Source organism: Mustela nigripes, chromosome 6, assembly GCF_022355385.1.
Source record: "Mustela nigripes isolate SB6536 chromosome 6, MUSNIG.SB6536, whole genome shotgun sequence".
In the NCBI taxonomy this organism is placed as follows: domain Eukaryota; kingdom Metazoa; phylum Chordata; class Mammalia; order Carnivora; family Mustelidae; genus Mustela; species Mustela nigripes.
Window position 1 is genome coordinate 67,014,419 of NC_081562.1, and position 17,299 is coordinate 67,031,717.

Consider the following 17,299-nt stretch of genomic DNA (forward strand, 5'->3'; position numbering starts at 1 on the left):
CTCTCTGCTCAGTGGAGAACCTGCTTCCCACCCCCACCCCGCCCGCCTGTCTCTCTGCCTACTTGTTCTCTCTCTCTCTGTCAAATAAATAAATAGAATTTTAAAAAGAGAGAAAGAGACTATTAAGACAGGCTGGTTGAACACTCCCCTCTGTGTGAATGAAAGAGTAATGTTAATTCCTGATTCACTCCATGTTTAGACTAAAGAGCAACTAGTGTTTACGGAGTCTGTGTATCAAGCATTGTGTTCTTTACTTGTACTATCTCATTTAATCTTTACAATAAGCCTGTGAGATAGGTATTACTATCCCCAGTTTTCAGATAATGGAACTGGGGCTCAGGGAGCTATGGTGACTTACCTCAGGTCACGCCAGATAGCAAATGACCAAGGCAACCACTCAGATTCCCAATAGTAGACAAAAGAAGCACAACAGAGCAAAAGCAAGAACAAGAAATCTTGTTTTACCCACTTACAGCACGCACAGTAAATGTTAGTTATTACTGTTACGATAATCCCTCTACTTTAAATGGGTTTATGATACCACCTCAAATATGCAAGAGATAAGGGCAGAAATTCACTTTCAAGGATGTTTATCCCAGCATTATTTATTCATAACTGTGAAAAGTTGGAATCAACCCAGATGCCTAAAGGTAGGGGTCAGTGCAATAAATTATGGTGGATCCACATAGTGTAATAGAAAATATGTATTATAAATCATAAGTAGACCAATTATTGACATGGGAAGATGTTCAGAATATAGTGTTAGGTTTGAGAATTCTTTTAAAGCAGGTTGCCAAGAGTGTAATATCCTTTGTATGAAAATTATTTTAAAAATAACATGTGTATATATGCAGACATTCATAATATGCATGTTCAGATGCATATTTCAAGACTGAAAAGAAAGTCACTAAAATAAAAGTTTTCTCTCAATGTGATTATGAAAAAAAATCATGATGTGCAATGTTATGCCAGTAGATTTTTAAATTTTTTTTTAAATGAGAGAGAGAAAGAATAGGTGCTTTTCAGTTTTCCATGAAGGCTGTCCTGATGGAAATTAATGGAATTAATTAATTTTCTTACTATGGAAAAAAATGAAAAGTTTATGGAATAATGTCTTTCCAGTTTGCCCCTGAGAGTGTTTGATTCCTGGCTCTTCTTCTCATAGTTCTGACTTTCAAGGGGGCTCTAGATTAGCCAGGCTAAGTGCAATTGAGTTTCTTTGAAAATAAGGGCTCTGTTCTGTAAGCTTCCGGGGCCTTTCACTGGACCATTTGATCAAACACATGACAGTCCATTCAGAACTCTTACTAGACTGCTTTCTGCAAAGCACTTTATAAACCTGGAAACAATGACTTTTAATTGATCTCTGCTTTAATTTTTAACTTGCTTGACTAAATGGCAAACTATTTATCACTGAAGGTCTGAAGCATTCCCAGATTTGGGCTCTTTCTCCCCCAAAGTGAAAAGCACCTACATAAATCAGATGCCTGGAGAGAAGCATTAAGGAAAAGTGAAAAATACATTATGTTGAACTCTCTCTTTGTGTTATGTTTATTGCTCTGCAAAGGGTAATAAATAACCAAATGGGATTTTAATTCCAAGGACCTGGTTCTGTTACTAGCTGTATGACCTGGGACAGATCAAGAAGAGTTATCTGAGGTCTTATTTCTACTTCTGTAAAATGAAGAAAATCAACACAACAGTTGCTGCAAAGATGAAATATGATTATATATGGTAAAAGCACTTTGAGACCTATAAGACCCCATTGCCATAATGGAAATAATATTAGATTGAAGAGAGAAAGATCTCAGCATCAATAGCTACCTCCTAGGATCACTATGAGAATTAAATAAAATTAACTAAGATAAATTAAGCACCTAGTGTAGGTCCCAGAACATATTCACATTCAGTTCAAGTAAATTACCATGTCTGCTAATAATAATATTGAGCGATACAACAAAAACACATGTTTCAGAATGGAACCCCCTTTTCTCCTGTCAACTACAAGTCAAATGGATTCTCTGCATTTAAGGAACATTTTTGATGATGTTAACATCCATGAAGAGAAAAAAGTCCCTGTCAGACCTTCCCGGCTTTGATTCTTGTCTGCTTTCATTGATGCTTAGAAATTCCTGATACTAACAGAGATACAGCTATAGTGGATTTTCCGTCTGTGAAATAGGAAATCTAGTGCATGAGTAAGACGAGCCTAAGTGATGCTGTAGTCACAGACTATCACGGAATTTTAGTGGCTTCAAATGGTGAGGATTTATTCATTGTTGATGCTTTATGGCCTTTGTAGGTCATCCGTAAGGCCTTGCTCATCAGAGGCACTCAGGCTTCAAGGCCAGTGCAGCAACCATCACCTGGGACATTGCTTGACCTCATGCCAAAAGGAAAAGAAGATTAGAGGTCTCAGTTAGAGATTTCTGCTTACAACACATTGGCCAGAAGTAGTTGCATGACCCTAAACAAAGAAAAGGGAGCCAGGAGATAGAATCATCTGATTCTCCAGGAAGGAGAGAAAACCAGAAATATTTGGCACTGTACCAATGACTACCACACATTGCACACTGGGCATATGAAATTGTCCTGGATATGTGAAACCCATTGTCCAAATGCTAGCTGTTATGATTCCCTTACCTCCACGTCCTAAAGAAAAGCTGACAGTTTTAGTTTCTTAGAAAGGAAAACTGCAAGACACTATGATATTTTGTGATAATACGTGCTGTATTAAATATAGTTTAAAATTTCTAACATCAGGGGCACCTGGGTGGCTCAGTGGGTTAAAGTCTCTGCCTTTGGCTCAGGTCATGATCTCAGGTTCCTGGGATTGAGCCCGGAGGCTGGCTCTCTGCTCAGCAGGGAGCCTGCTTCTCCTCTGTCTCTGCCTGCTGCTCTGCCTACTTGTGATCTCTCTCTCTGTGTCAAATAAATAAATAAAATCTTAAAAAAAATTTTTTTTCTAACATCAAGTTAAAAAAAAAAAAATTTGTTCAGTGTCTTTGGTTGCCTAAAAATGATCTTCATCGACCTTAGAAATTCACTAACATTACAATTAAAAATTTTTTAAAGACTTTTTCTTCTTTAAACTGAGATGTGGTTTTTCCTTAAATTTTGCTATCTTCTTCATTCCCAATGTTGGGGTTTGAGTATAAGAATTTCGTTTTCTCAAGTAAGAGAAAGAAGCCTCCACCAAAGACTGTTTTTCATCACAATAGTTGAATTTGACTTATAAAAAACCCATTGATGTTTAATGTAGGCAGCCTAAGAAAAGCCGAAATAATTTGAATCCATTCTAGAAAATTATTAAAGTCACTTTGTTGTAGAGTACCTATTCATACTCTGTGATTCTAGCACTTAAAATTATTATACTTTAAAATTAAATACTTTCCAGTTTTAAAAGAAATTTTAACGCTAGCACTCCTATTTTTAACAGTCAAATCACGTGTGTATAGCTTGGTTTGGGATCTGCTCTAGAATTCCTATCCTTTATTTGGCTTTTCCTCTATATTAGCCATTTAATATGGAATATGTAAAACAAAATTGATTTCTTTAAAAGTAATTATGACTCTACTTCAAAGTCTGAATTGTTAGAATTAGCTCTTTGGAGATAGTGTGAGGTCTCCGAAAATCATAAACCAAGAGGTTTTAGTTGGGCTTTCTTTTTTATACTTTCCATCTTTGGGGGTGGGGATTTCTTTCCTTTTCTTCTAGCCACCTATTCCTTCAGTTATCTGCTTTATTTTTAAATATTTATTTATTTATTTCTATTTGTTTTTTTATGTTGACTTTCCTGGGAGTAAACCAATAGTCCAGATAGAGACTGTCTCTAAATCAAACCCTTCTAGTGGTGTGGGTTCAAGTAGGTGTTTCTATTGTATTCTGAGGCCACAGGGAGAGTCAGATATGGGGCAACTAGCAGATCTGTTTTCCATGGTTGGAAGCCAACTGTCCATGCTCAGAGGCAGAGAATGGGACAGACCAAGTGGGCAAGCAGGACAGAGGGTCTCTACCTGGTCACACTGAATGTTGGAAAGAGGACCACATTGGGGTCCACATCTGGACCAAGGGCTGATTCCTTAGCCTTGTGGTCTTGGGTACATTTCTTAAACTTTCTAAACCTCAATTAACTCATCCATAATAGGATGAGTTATCAGAGGAGAATTGTTACTAGGAAATAAAAATTAAGATATTTGAAGGAGAGCCAGTGTTTTTGAGTAAATATAGAAAAAAATTATGTTACATGTATTTTACAATAAAAAAATTTTGTTATTTAGAGTACAATTACAACTATGTAGTACTTAGACTGGGCAAAGTCTGAATCATGTTAGGGATTTTTTAGCATAATTTTTCTGACACAATTATATGATTTAATGGATTGACATCCCTTCAGCTGACATTAGACATTACATCACAATCATACAGAGGGGGTCACTCTTGAAAAAAATACCTGTTTGCTGAGATCTTTTGATGTCCACATTCTTCTATTTTAAACCTTTGTTTTCAACAGTTTCCACTACGTTGAAACAGTTAAAATAATTGAACTCCCTTCTCAGTTATCTCTTCCCACTAGAGGATGTCAACTGGGAGAAAGGGAATGCACATTTTATACTTCTACACTTATTGCCAAACGGCTCTCCAGAAAGTGTACTAATTTCCACTATAACCAGCACACAACACAAGCAAATTCCCACTTCCCCACTTGCTTTTTCATGCTAGACTTTATCCATATTTTTAATCTTGCCCAAGAAAGACAAAGACCTTGGCACACTATTAGAGAGAGACCCTGGTGTTAAACAGAAAAAAGCTTTGTGTGGCAGCTCATTTTGTGATAGGTCAACTGGCTTGTAAATATTTTCATGTTTTAATGACTTGTGCGTCTTTGGACAATCTTACAACTATGGGGATTCAGGGAATGGGTACCCGGATGAGAAAGGTCCTCTTTCTCCATCTGAGAGAGTCGTGAAAGCTAAAGGAGGTAAAGGTACCTAAAATGACAGCTACTTCATAGGGGCACCATCCGAGCTCCTCTTCTTCCGTCAGCATGGAGGCTATGATTGAGGTCAAGAGGGTAGGGAAGTAAGTCACAGATCCTGTGGCTTGTTTGAACATAGAGAATTCACACAGGGTCTGGAGCAGACAAGATCATAGCTAGTGTTGGTTGAAGCTCTCTGATCATTTTCTTTTTGCTGAGTAGTTCTATAAATCTAGAGATAGGGATTGTGGAGGAGAAGTTACTGGATCTGCTACACTCTCCAACCACCCTGTGAGTCAGGTTGTTGCTTTCAGAAGGTTACCGCACACATTTTATGCTGATTTGGTTTCCTGGAGGAAGTAACCCAAATAGGGCTCTCAAAAAAATGATTTTTTTTTTTTTTAAATTTCTGACTAGGCCACACAGTCAGGGCCTTGTGGACAAAGTTAAGGAGATTATCTTCGTGTAATAGCAATAGGAAGCTCTTGAAGGGTTTTAGGCAGAGGGGTGACATGTCACATTTGAATTTTAAAAACAGACTGACAATAGTGTGAAGAATTAATTTGAGGGGAACCAGAATGGATAGTAGTGGACCATTAGGAGGCTGAGTTTTATATTTATAAGCACTAAGTTGTATATCATAAATGGCCTGGGGGAATAATACCATGGTAAGCAGAAATGAGTATGTGGTCTACCTCTGCATAATTTCCACCATGACTGAATGGTGCAAAGATGATCAGATATTAAAAACCAGATAAATTAAAATCAGATCAATTATCTTACTCAAGCTAATTTTTTATTTCACTTCCATTTTAAATTTTCTTATGGATTAATGGTATGCTAATTAGCCAACAGAAATGGTTTGCTGTACAATTACATTTTTCATTATGAATTGCTAACATTTTTTTCTGACTTACATTAACTTTACTCTGTATTAATTTCTCTGAATTTGATTCTCTCTAACAGGGTTAAATTTCTGGACATGCAAAGCTAAGGATCAAGCTCTGTCCTAAGCAATCTAGACAAAGTTTCTCGTTAACATCTTTGTGTGGTTCTCTGGTTACAGTATTTCCTATGATAGAATCATGCTGGAGTAAAATTCTTATAGGAGGATTAGTACACATATTAACTTTAATCATTTTAATACTTAAAATAGGCCAGTTGTAATGCTTGAAATATTACATTATATATTACATTACATTACATTACATTACCTCTCATGTATATAATGGCCCAGTTTTAGGTTGGGTTTCCTGGGAAGAAAACTCTGAAACTCTCAGGTTAAACTGTATGGGAGATTTATTAGGGAGTGATCTCCAGAACTACTCAGGTGAGAGAGAAAAAGCCCCACGGGTAGGCAGAGGGAGACCTTGAACTCAGATGCAGGTCCAGCAGAGGCCTCAGTCTATCCCACAGGGAGCTCTGGAGTTGGGATGACCCTTCAGAGTTGTCCCAGTTGAGGCAAAGAGCCAGGCCTTTATACCCCAACCTCAACCAGCCGTTGAATGGCAGCTCAGTAGGCTGATGGAATAGCTGGGGGGCGGGGGGGGGGGGGGGACTCGGATGTGGGCGCTCAGAAGCCAATGCTCCCAGAAGCCGCAGGTTTGAGTGATGCCAGCAGCATCCACTACGGGCCCACTGAAGGCTTTGTCCTCAGGCCCAGGCTTGTGTACTACATACACCAATAAAATACTGCTCTTCAAAAATGCCCCATTTTGGGCGCCTGGGTGGCTCAGTGGGTTAAGCTGCTGCCTTCGGCTCAGGTCATGATCTCAGGGTCCTGGGATCGAGTCCCGTATCGGGCTCTCTGCTCAGCGGGGAGCCTGCTTCTCGCTCTCTCTCTCTCTGCCTGCCTCTCCGTCTACTTGTGATTTCTCTCTGTCAAGTAAATAAATAAAATCTTTAAAAAAAAAAAATGCCCCATTTTGCCTCCTGATATGATATATTGGGGTCAGAGCACTTCTGTATTATCCTGCTTACTCTCAATCTAATCATAAAGAACATCAGACAAACAAAAAGTGAGAGGTGTTACAAAATAACTGGCCTATCCTCTTCAAAATATAAGTGTCAGGGTGCCTGGGTGACTCAGTCAGTTAAGCATCCGACTCTTGGTTTCGGCTCAGGTCGTGATCTCAACCTAAAATCCTTCAAGCCCCAGGTTGGGCTCTGCACCAAGCATGGAGTTCACTTAAGATTCTCTCTTTCTCTCCTTCTGCCCCTCCCCATATACCATGCATGCACACTCTCTCCCTAAAAAAAAGAAAACAAAAGTAAATGTCATTTACAACAGACAGGCTCAGAATTCGTTCCAGATTTTAAAAGACTAGAGAAATAAGACAGCTAAATGAAACACTTACTCCCCAATTGCTTTTTGACTAGAATTTTGTTATTACTTGCTATTAAAGACATTATTGAGACGATTGGCAAAAATAAATTAGGTTTTTTGATTCTGATCATTGTTCCATGGTTACATAACAGAATATCCTTTTTCCTAAGAAATACACATAGCAATACTTAAGCATAAGAGGGTAAATGTTCCATTTGAACAGTACCATTTATTTTTATCTCAAATATTCCCAAATCTTCCCTCAGAAAAACCACAGTATCTGTCAATGGAGAACATGACATTTTCAGTACCTAGGACTAATTACATCTCATACAATGTGTTTACCTAAAATGCATGCAAGAAGAATAGATTCTGTTTTCTGAAAGGGCTCTTTCTGGAGCACCTGGGTGATTCAGTCAGTTGAGCATCTAACTCTTGATTTCAGCTCAGGTCATGACTCAGGGTCGTGAAATCAAGCCCCACATCAGGCTCTGCGGTCAGCAAGAAGTCTCCCTAAGATCCTCTCTCCTCTTCCTCTGCCTAATCCCCAACTCGTGTGTGCACTTTCTCTCAAATAAATAAATAAATCTTTACAATAAAAAAGTAAATAAAACAAAGATCCCTTTCTTATGGTTCTTTACAAAAGGTGGCTTCATTTATTTCAGACTTGTGCAACTAAATCCTTCCTGCCTATGTATTTTGATCTTTAGGTCCAAAGGCCCTGCATGATTTACCTTCTTTGATATTTTTTTAAACAACAATTTGTAAAAACAAATAAATAAATAAAAATAAGTAAAAATTTGTTGTGAATTAGTTCCATTTTACACAAATATCATTGTTGAACCTCCATGGGAATTACAGTCCCTTTAAAAATGCTGAAGTCATCTGGTTTGTTCCAACAGTAAGGAGCTTTGAATGCTGCTGAGTCTGAATAAAGAAAGAATAACATTGTTATAAACTTTTATAGTTACTTAATGCTTTCTGTAAAGGATTCCAAAGTAATTTACAGGCATTTAATTAAGGAATGAATACTCCTGTGAGCACACTGCATATTATTCTCCCTTTAAAGGTGAATAATAGATCAGTTGGTTAAGCATCTGCCTTCAGCTCAGGTTATGATTCTGAGGACCTGGGATCAAGCCCTGCAACGGGCTCCCTGCTTAGCAGGGAGCCTGCTTCTTTCTCTCCCTCTGCTGCTCCCCTGCTGTGCTTTCTCTCTCAGTGTCAAATAAACAAATAAAATCTTCTGAAAAAATGACTCAACTAAAGAAACATTAAAAGGAGATAGTTACATGTATACATACACACATTATATATTTAAGTTATTATATGTAATATAAAATCAACAGAAAACAATGTCTATAAAATAAGCCTAATCCCCTTTATTTACTTATCTTTATGCCTCTAGCGTGAATTTATGGGGTGACCAAGCCATCCCAGTTTGCCCAGGACTGTCTTGGTTTAGCACTAAAAATCCTGCGTCCTGGGAACTCTTGCAGTATCAGGCAAAACAGAACAGTTAGTGATTGTAACTATACCTTCTCTTTGTCTTTCAAGGTAAATGAATTAAAATTGATTATTAAATGTCAGAGGGGCGTCTGGGTGGCTCAGTGGGTTAAGCCGCTGCCTTCGGCTCAGGTCATGATCTCAGAGTCCTGGGATCGAGCCCCGCATCAGGCTCTCTGCTCAGCGGGGGGGCCTGCTTCCTCCTCTCTCTCTGCCTGCCTCTCTGCCTACTTGTGATCTCTGTCAAATAAATAAATAAAATCTTTAAAAAAAAAAATAAATGTCAGAGACTCCACTAGTTAATAAATTATAAACTGGTCTTGTGGACCTCTGATCTTAAATGCTCACTCGGTTCCATAATAAAAGTGAAACTTGGGTCAACTTACACAGGTTTTTGCACTCTCCACTGAGCGTTTTGTCTTTTTTTTTTTTTTTTTTTTTTTTAAGAAGTGACTATGTAGAGCTACCCTATGGCCCAGCAACTACACTACTAGGTATTTATCCAAAGGATACAAACATAGTGATTCAAAGGGGCACATGCATCCCAATGTTCATAGCAGCAATGTTCACAATAGCCAAACTATGGAAAGAGTCCAGATGCCCATTGAGAGATGAATGGATGAAGTATACATACACATACACACAATGGAATATTACTCAGCCATCAAAAAAGGATAAACTCTTGTCCTTTACAATGACATGGATGGAACTAGAGGGTATTTTGCTAAGCAAAATGAGTCAGTCAGAAAAAGACAAATACTCTATGATTTCACTTTATGTGGAATTTAAGAAGCAAAACAAATGATTGTAGGGGGGGAAAAGAGAGAGGCAAACCAAGAAGCAGACTCTTAACTATAGAGAACAAACTGACGGTTACCAGAGGGGATGTAGGTGGGGGGATGGGTGAAATAGGTGATGGGGAGTAAGAAGGGCACTTGCTGTGATGAGCACTGGGCATTGTAAGTAAGTATTGAATCACTAAATTGTTGAAACTAATATTACACTCTTAACTAACTAAACTTTAAATAAAAACTTAAAATATGCATATTGTAATTCCTAGAACACACACACACACACACACACAATTCTTACCCCAGTGTTCAAACCCAACCTACTTTTCTAGCTTTATACGCTAAATTCACTTTTCTGGAACTTGCAGTCTAGTCAGTGTTCAGTGAACACCCCGTCTTGCTTCTGCACTTTTGTCAATATTGTTTTCCCTGTCCCTGAATGTCAAATCCTTTAATTTCTCAGATCCTTTAAGAGTCACCCCAAATATTTTCTTATTCACTCATCTATTCAGTCTTTCTAAAACAATTTTATTTATTCATTTATTTATTTTTGGTCTTCTATCTGCCAGGCATGGTGGCAGCTTCTGGAGAAGCAGTGGTGAGTGAATTAGAGTTCTTCAAGATTTTTCCCTAGTGGTGGAAACAAAGAAACACATAGGATTTTCAGGATCTCCATTCTGTGAGTGGGAAGCTGTAAGTGGAACATTTAACTCAGTTTGGGGTGACCAGGAAGCTGAATCTAAACTAGGACCTCGCCTAGTCTAACATACGTCACAGGGATCCTGCTGTCTCCTCTGAGGTCACTGTACTTATCGTTCACTCCACTTTTGATTATGTGGAGTTCGACAACACAGGCATTTTTAAACTTTCAGTCATAGCTCCCTGATGCAGCTTTAAAACTACTCTTAGTGACAGAGGGCATGATCTTTCCTTTCTTTGTTGTCCTACCCCTCCTCCCAACTTAGAACAACATCTCCTGTATTTTATAATTAGCACCCAGGTGCCTAGAAGAACTCATTTCCAGTAGACTCTTCAGTGTACCTGCCTGAATCTTTTTTATTCTCTCAATTTTTCCTTCAAAAAGTATTTACTGAATACCTGCTATATATCAATAATCACTCTAGGTGTGCAAAATGTTCAAATGCTATGAGAAAATATGTGCAGGATACAAACAGAATAAAGGAAGGAATGATTTCTTCTTGTTTTCTTTCTGTTCCAGTTTTCATTTTTAAGGAACTATTATAGAACTTAAGAAAAGGTAGTTTAATTGCTGTATATAATAGCCATACACATGGCTATACATAAAAGCTGTTTCATTCACTGTTTAACCTCATCTTTCTTTATATATAAAATATGAATAATTTGAAAATCTCTATAGTCCTAATTTATAGTGTATGATTGCTGATGATGGGGATCATTGCTGATCCTTACAGGGCTGCTGCTGTTGCTGCTAGGGTCAAGATCCAGTGTTCCTGCGTGAAGCTGTTCATTAACATAATTCTTCCTTTTTCCAAAGTGGCTGTACCAACTTGCATTCCCACCAACAGTGTAAGGGTGTTCCTCTTTCTCCACATCCTCTCCAACACTTGTTTCCTGCCTTGTCAATTTTGGCCATTCTAACTGGTGTAAGGTGGTATCTCAACATGGTTTTGATTTGAATTTCCCTGATTGCCAATGATATTGAACATTTTTTTCATGTGTCTGTTAGCTGTTTGGATGTCTTCTTTGTAGAAGTGTCTGTTCATGTCTTCTGCCTTTTTTTTTACTTGATTATTTGTTTTTTGGGGGTTGAATTTGAGAAGTTCTTTATAAATGGTGGATATCAGCCCTTTATCTGTAGTGTCATTTGCAAATATCTCTTTCCATTCTGTGGGTTACCTCTTTGTTTTGTTGACTGTTTCCTTTGCTGTGCAGAAGCTTTTTATCTTGATGAAGTCCCAAAAGTTCATTTTCGCTTTTGTTTCCCTTACCTTAGTAGACGTGTCTTGAAAGAAGTTGCTGTGGCCAGTGTTTAAGAGGTTGCTGCCTATGTTCTCCTCAAGGATTTTAATGGATTCCTGTCTCACATTGAGGTCTTTCATCCATTTAGAGTTTGTCTTTGTGTATGGTCTAAGAGAATGGTTGTGTTTCATTCTTTTGTATATAGGTGTCCAATTTTCCTAGCACTGTTTATTAAAGAGAATGTCCTTTTTCCATTGGCTATTTTTCCCTGCTTTGTTGAAGATTAGTTGACCATAGAGTTGAGGAACAATATCCGGATTCTCTATTCTGTTCCGTTGATGTGTCTGTGTTTTTTTTTTAAAGATTTTATTTATTTATCAGAGAGAGAGAGAGGGAGAGCGAGCGAGCACAGGCAGACAGAATGGCAGGCAGAGGCAGAGGGAGAGGCAGGCTCGCTGCCGAGCAAGGAGCCCGATATGGGACTCGATCCCAGGACGCTGGGATCATGACCCGAGCCGAAGGCAGCTGCCCAACCAACTGAGCCACACAGGCGTCCCAATGTGTCTGTTTTTATGACAGTACTGTGCTGTCTTGGTGATCACAGCTTTGTAATATGGCTTGAAATCAAGCAACGTGATGCCCTCAGCTTTGTTTTTCTTTTTCAACATTTCCTTGGTTATTTGAGGTCTTTTCTGGTTCCATACAAATTTTAGAATTGTTTGTTTCAGCAGTTTAAAAAATGCCACTGGTGTTTTGGTCAAGATAGCTTTGAAAGTATAGATTGCTCTGGGCAGCATAGACATTTTAACAATGTTTATTCTTCCAATCCATGAGCATGGAATATTTTTCCATCTCTTTGTGTCTTCTTTGATTTCTTTCATAAGTGTTTTGTAGTTTCTAGAGTATAGATCCTTTACCTCTTTGGTTAAGTTTATTCTAAGGTATCTTATGGGTTTTGGCACTATTGTAAATGGAATTTATTCCCTAATTTCTCTTTCTATTGTTACATTGTTAGTGTATAGGAAAGCAACTGATTTCTGTACATTGAGTTTGTATCCTGCCACATTACTGAATTGCTATATGAGTTCTAGGAATTTGGGGGTGGAGTCTTGGGCATTTTCCCCATAAAGTATCATGTCATCTGTGGAGAGAGAGTTTGACTTCTTCTTTACCAATATGAATACCTTTATTTCTTTTTGTTGTCTTATTGCTGATGCGAGGACTTCTAGTACTATGTTGAACAAAAGTGGCGAGATTGGGCATCCTTGTCCTGTTCCTGGTTTTGAGGGAAAGACTCTCAGCTTTTCCATACTGAGAATGGTAATTTGCTGTGGGTTTTTCATAGATGGTTTTTATGAAATTGAGTAAGGTTCTTTCTATCCCTACAGTCTGAAGAGTTTTAATCAGGGAAGAATGTATTTTATAAATGCTATTTCTGAATCAATTGAGAGGATCATATGGTTCTTGTCTCTTCTCTAATTAACGCATTCTATTACATTGGTTGATTTGTGAATGTTGAAGGATCCTTGCAACCCAGGAATAAATTCCACCTGGTCGTGGTGGTAATCCTTTTAATTATTGTTGGATCCTATTAGCTAGGATCTTGTTTTGGCATCCATATTCATCAGGGATATTGGTCTCTAATTCTCCTTTTTGATGGGGTCTTTGCCTGGCTTTCATTTGCTCCATCTCTGTTTTTATCTAATAGTATTTTACCTCTCCTTCCCCTATGTTCTTCTGTTTTGTTTCTTAAATTCCACATATGAATGAAATCAGGGTATTTGTCTTTCTCTGACTGACTTACTTGGCTTAGCAAAATACCCTCTTGTTCCATCTATGTTATTGAAAGAGGCAAGATTTCATTCTTTTTTGATGGCTAATTAATAATCCATTGTGTGTGTGTGTGTGTGTGTGTGTGTGTGTGTGTACAAATATATACCATGTCTTCTTTATGCACTCATCTGTTGGTGGGCATGTGGGCTCTTTCCATAGTTTTGCTATTGTGGACATTGCCACTATAAACATTGGGTTGCATGTGCCCCTTCGAATCACTATGTTTGTATCCTTTGGATAAATACCTAGTAATGCAATATATATCTTCTTTATCCATTCATCAGTAATGTATATAATTTGGCTATTGTAAATAATGCTGCTACAAACATTGGGGTACATGTATCTCTTCACATATTTTTTAATTCCTTGAGTAAATACTTAGGAATAAGAATTTTTAACTTTATGTTCCAGGCAAAAGTAAGGTAATAAAAAATTTGAATTGGGAGATGATAAAATCAAAGAAATCCTTTAGTCTGGTTGCATAGGAACAGAAGCATTATTGAATGAGGGACAAGAAGACACAGACTATAGCTGAAAGACCAAGGAAGGGCCCAAGTTAAAAAGACAAGAACTTTGGGGTGGCCTTGAAAAGAGAAAAGAAAAGACAGATGACAGAGATATTTTGCTAGTGATCCCATCATAAAACAGATACATTCAGGAGAGACTTTGAAGAAATGATCTCTATAGTAGATTGACTCTGGGCAAGGGCAAGAAAGAAATAAAGAATTACATTTTGAGCCTGCATAAGTGACTGAATAAAAATTATAACTACATAACAGAAAAAAGGAAAGAAAGAAGGAGAGAAGAAAGAAAAAAGTAGGGAGATGAATTTGGTTTTGAAATGTTACTATGATAGCTCAGCTTGAAGAGGGTTCCAAATAATTCCATCACTCCCTGTACGTTCAAGCTGCTTCTCCCATCAAGAGTTAGAATTTATGACCTCTCTTCCTGAATCTGGCTGGACCTAGACTGCTTTCACCAACAGAATACAGAGGGAGTACTGTTCTGGTACTTCTGAACTCAGGAAGGACTGGCAGCTTCCACTTCCTCCCTCTTGGAGCTTGGAGCCATCAGGGAAGAAGTCTAGGATACCCTGCTAAAGAGAGATAGGTCATGGGAATAAGATGACACATGGAGGATCATCAAGATACTAGATGTATAGGCCCAACTGCTATCTGACCCAACTGCCTGAGAGACTCCAAGTGAGACTTACAGAACCATCCAGCTGAGCTATCCAAGTCAACCCATGGAATCATGATTTATAATAAAAATTGTGGACATTTTAAGCCACTAACTTGCGATGGTGTGTTCGGCAGCAATGGCTGACCACAATGGTTGCTTCTAATATAATTATAGTATATTCAAGTTAAAAAGTACAGCAACAGAAGATAAAGCTAAGTTGCAAGACTGGGACACATGCAGAGGGGCTGTGGCCTGAGAGAGAGTAGACCAGCTGGTCAGAATTCATCATTCTCTTGCCATGGTCCTAAGAAGATGGAAATCCACAATTATTTTGAAGGCCCGTAAATTGAACCATCAATCTCTCCTTACTCTCATCTCCCATGCATTAGGCAGAGTGTAGGGTAGCCAGGCATTGACTTCCCATCCATATCAGCCCTGTAGTAGGATTGCAGGTACAATACAGGAGGTCTGTTTAATTTGAATTTCAGATAACAATGAATCATTTTTAGTATAATTGTGCCCCCCAAGGATTGCATAGGACATACTTATACTAGAAAACAATTCATCATCTGTCTGAAATCCAAATTTAACTGGGTACCCTGGTTTCTGTTTTTGCTAAATCTGGCAGTCTTATCATCTGCCACAGAATAGAGAGTTCTTTCCTAAAAGGAGAACAAGAACAGCCACTGTGGGTCTGGACTTCCACTGTTTCCCATTGCATTCAGAAGTTTGGAGGCCCAATAGTGTAATGGCTGGCTCCTGAAGTGAAGTCAGCCAGTCCACAAATCCCACTCAGATACACAGTTAAACTTTCTAGCATTTCATTCTTACATATAAATAGGCAGCCTGCTATTCCATGAAGCCTACAATGTTAAAGAGACAGATCAGGAGAGATAAATAGAAAAAATGGTCCTAAACCAAAACAACTAATGCAGGGAATAGGACAAAACTACTACTACTACTACTACTACTACTACTACTACTACTACTACTACTTCTGCTGCTTCTTCTGCTTCTTCTTCTTCTTCTTCTTTTAGGAGAATACTTTTATTATTATAGTCTTTTTTTAAAAAAACTAACATATAATGTATTATTTGCCCCAGGGGTACAGGTCTGTGAATCATCAGGCTTACACACTTCACAGCAACTACCATAGCACATACCCTCCCCAATAGGACAGAACTTTTTAAAAATGGAAATAAAATCCCTGGAGAAATTGAGGTGATACTGTATTCCTAAAACAAGAATAAGATGGTATGGGGAAGGAAAAGTCAGAGAACAAACCTCATTCTTGGAATTTGAAATACAGTTGCCAAAACAAAGTATTAAAAAGAAATTTAATTTTATCTTGGAAGATAAAGTAAGGAGATTTGACAGAACATAGATAAAAAGACATTAAGATAAAAGAGAGGAAAGAAAGTTAAGAAATGAGGGATCATTCCAGAAAACCCAAACTGGTTAAAAAGCATTTCAGAAAAAAAAGAAAAAAAAAAGAATCAGCAACAGAATAGAAAAGCTAAATGGAGAAACAAACTGTCTTTGTATTGCACGCGGCCATTGATTGCAGAACAGCATAAGTGGGGGGGAAAACCAAAACTGAAAGAAAGAACCCAGACATGTCACAGAAATATATAAAGATAAAATCCTAACTAACAGCTTCTAGAAAAAGTTTACACACATACACACATGTGTGTGCATGCACACACACATTATCATGAAAGAGATAAAAGGCAGGCATGCCTCAAGACTTATCAATGGTAGTGCTGTCAAAATTCTAAAAAAAATGAGTTTCGACCTAGAACTCTACATCCAGCATATTGATTAGGTTGAAGGCAGAATACAGACATTTACAAGTACATAGGAACTTGGAAATTTGGGGCACGTGGGTGGCTCAGTTGGTTGGGTGTCAGACTCTTGGGTTCTGTTCAGGTCATGATCTCAGGGTCGTGGAATCGAATCCTGAATCATGCTTCCTGCGCAGTGAGGAGTCTGCTTGTCTCCCTCTCCTTCTGCCCTCCCCCTGTGCACTTGCACTCTATCTCTCTTAAATAAATAAATATTTTTTAAAAATTTACTTTAAAAAAATGCATCCTTTCTTAGCAAGCTACTTGAGTATGGTCTCCAGCAAAATGGAAATAGAAATCCTTAAGTAAGGAGAACAATGAAGGGAAGTACTCAGATGGTATCTATTCAGCAGGTTTAAGAGAGAAACTCCTTCATATAGCCTGCAAGTATTTACTGTGTTCCTACTACATGCTAGGCCCTCTCCTAGGGGATGGAGATTCAGCAGTGGACAAACAAGTCATCATACTACTAACATTCCAAAGAAGGAGGTAGGAAAGAAGTAAGCAAATGTGTATGTCATCTAAATGTACGAAGTGACAAATGCTATGAAGGAAAACAAAGCAGGGGAAGGAGAGGTGTGCCCGCTCAGATAGGGTGGACAAGGAAATCTTCTCTGAGGAGTGACACTTGAGGTGAGGCTTGAATGAAATGAGGAATGCATTTCCCCCATATGCAACTCTGGGGGAAGAGTATTTCAGGGAGAAGAAGGAGCAAGTGCAAGGGCCTAGGGGTAGACACGAGCTTTGAGTGTTGGAAGAGTGGGAAGGAGGCCCCTGAGGCTGGGATATTGGGAGTCATAGGAGGTGATGTCAGAGAAATTAACAGGCCCAGATCACAAGACCTTTCTGCAGTGTCAGCTATGATGATAAAATCATTGCAGGGCTTTGAGCGGGAGAA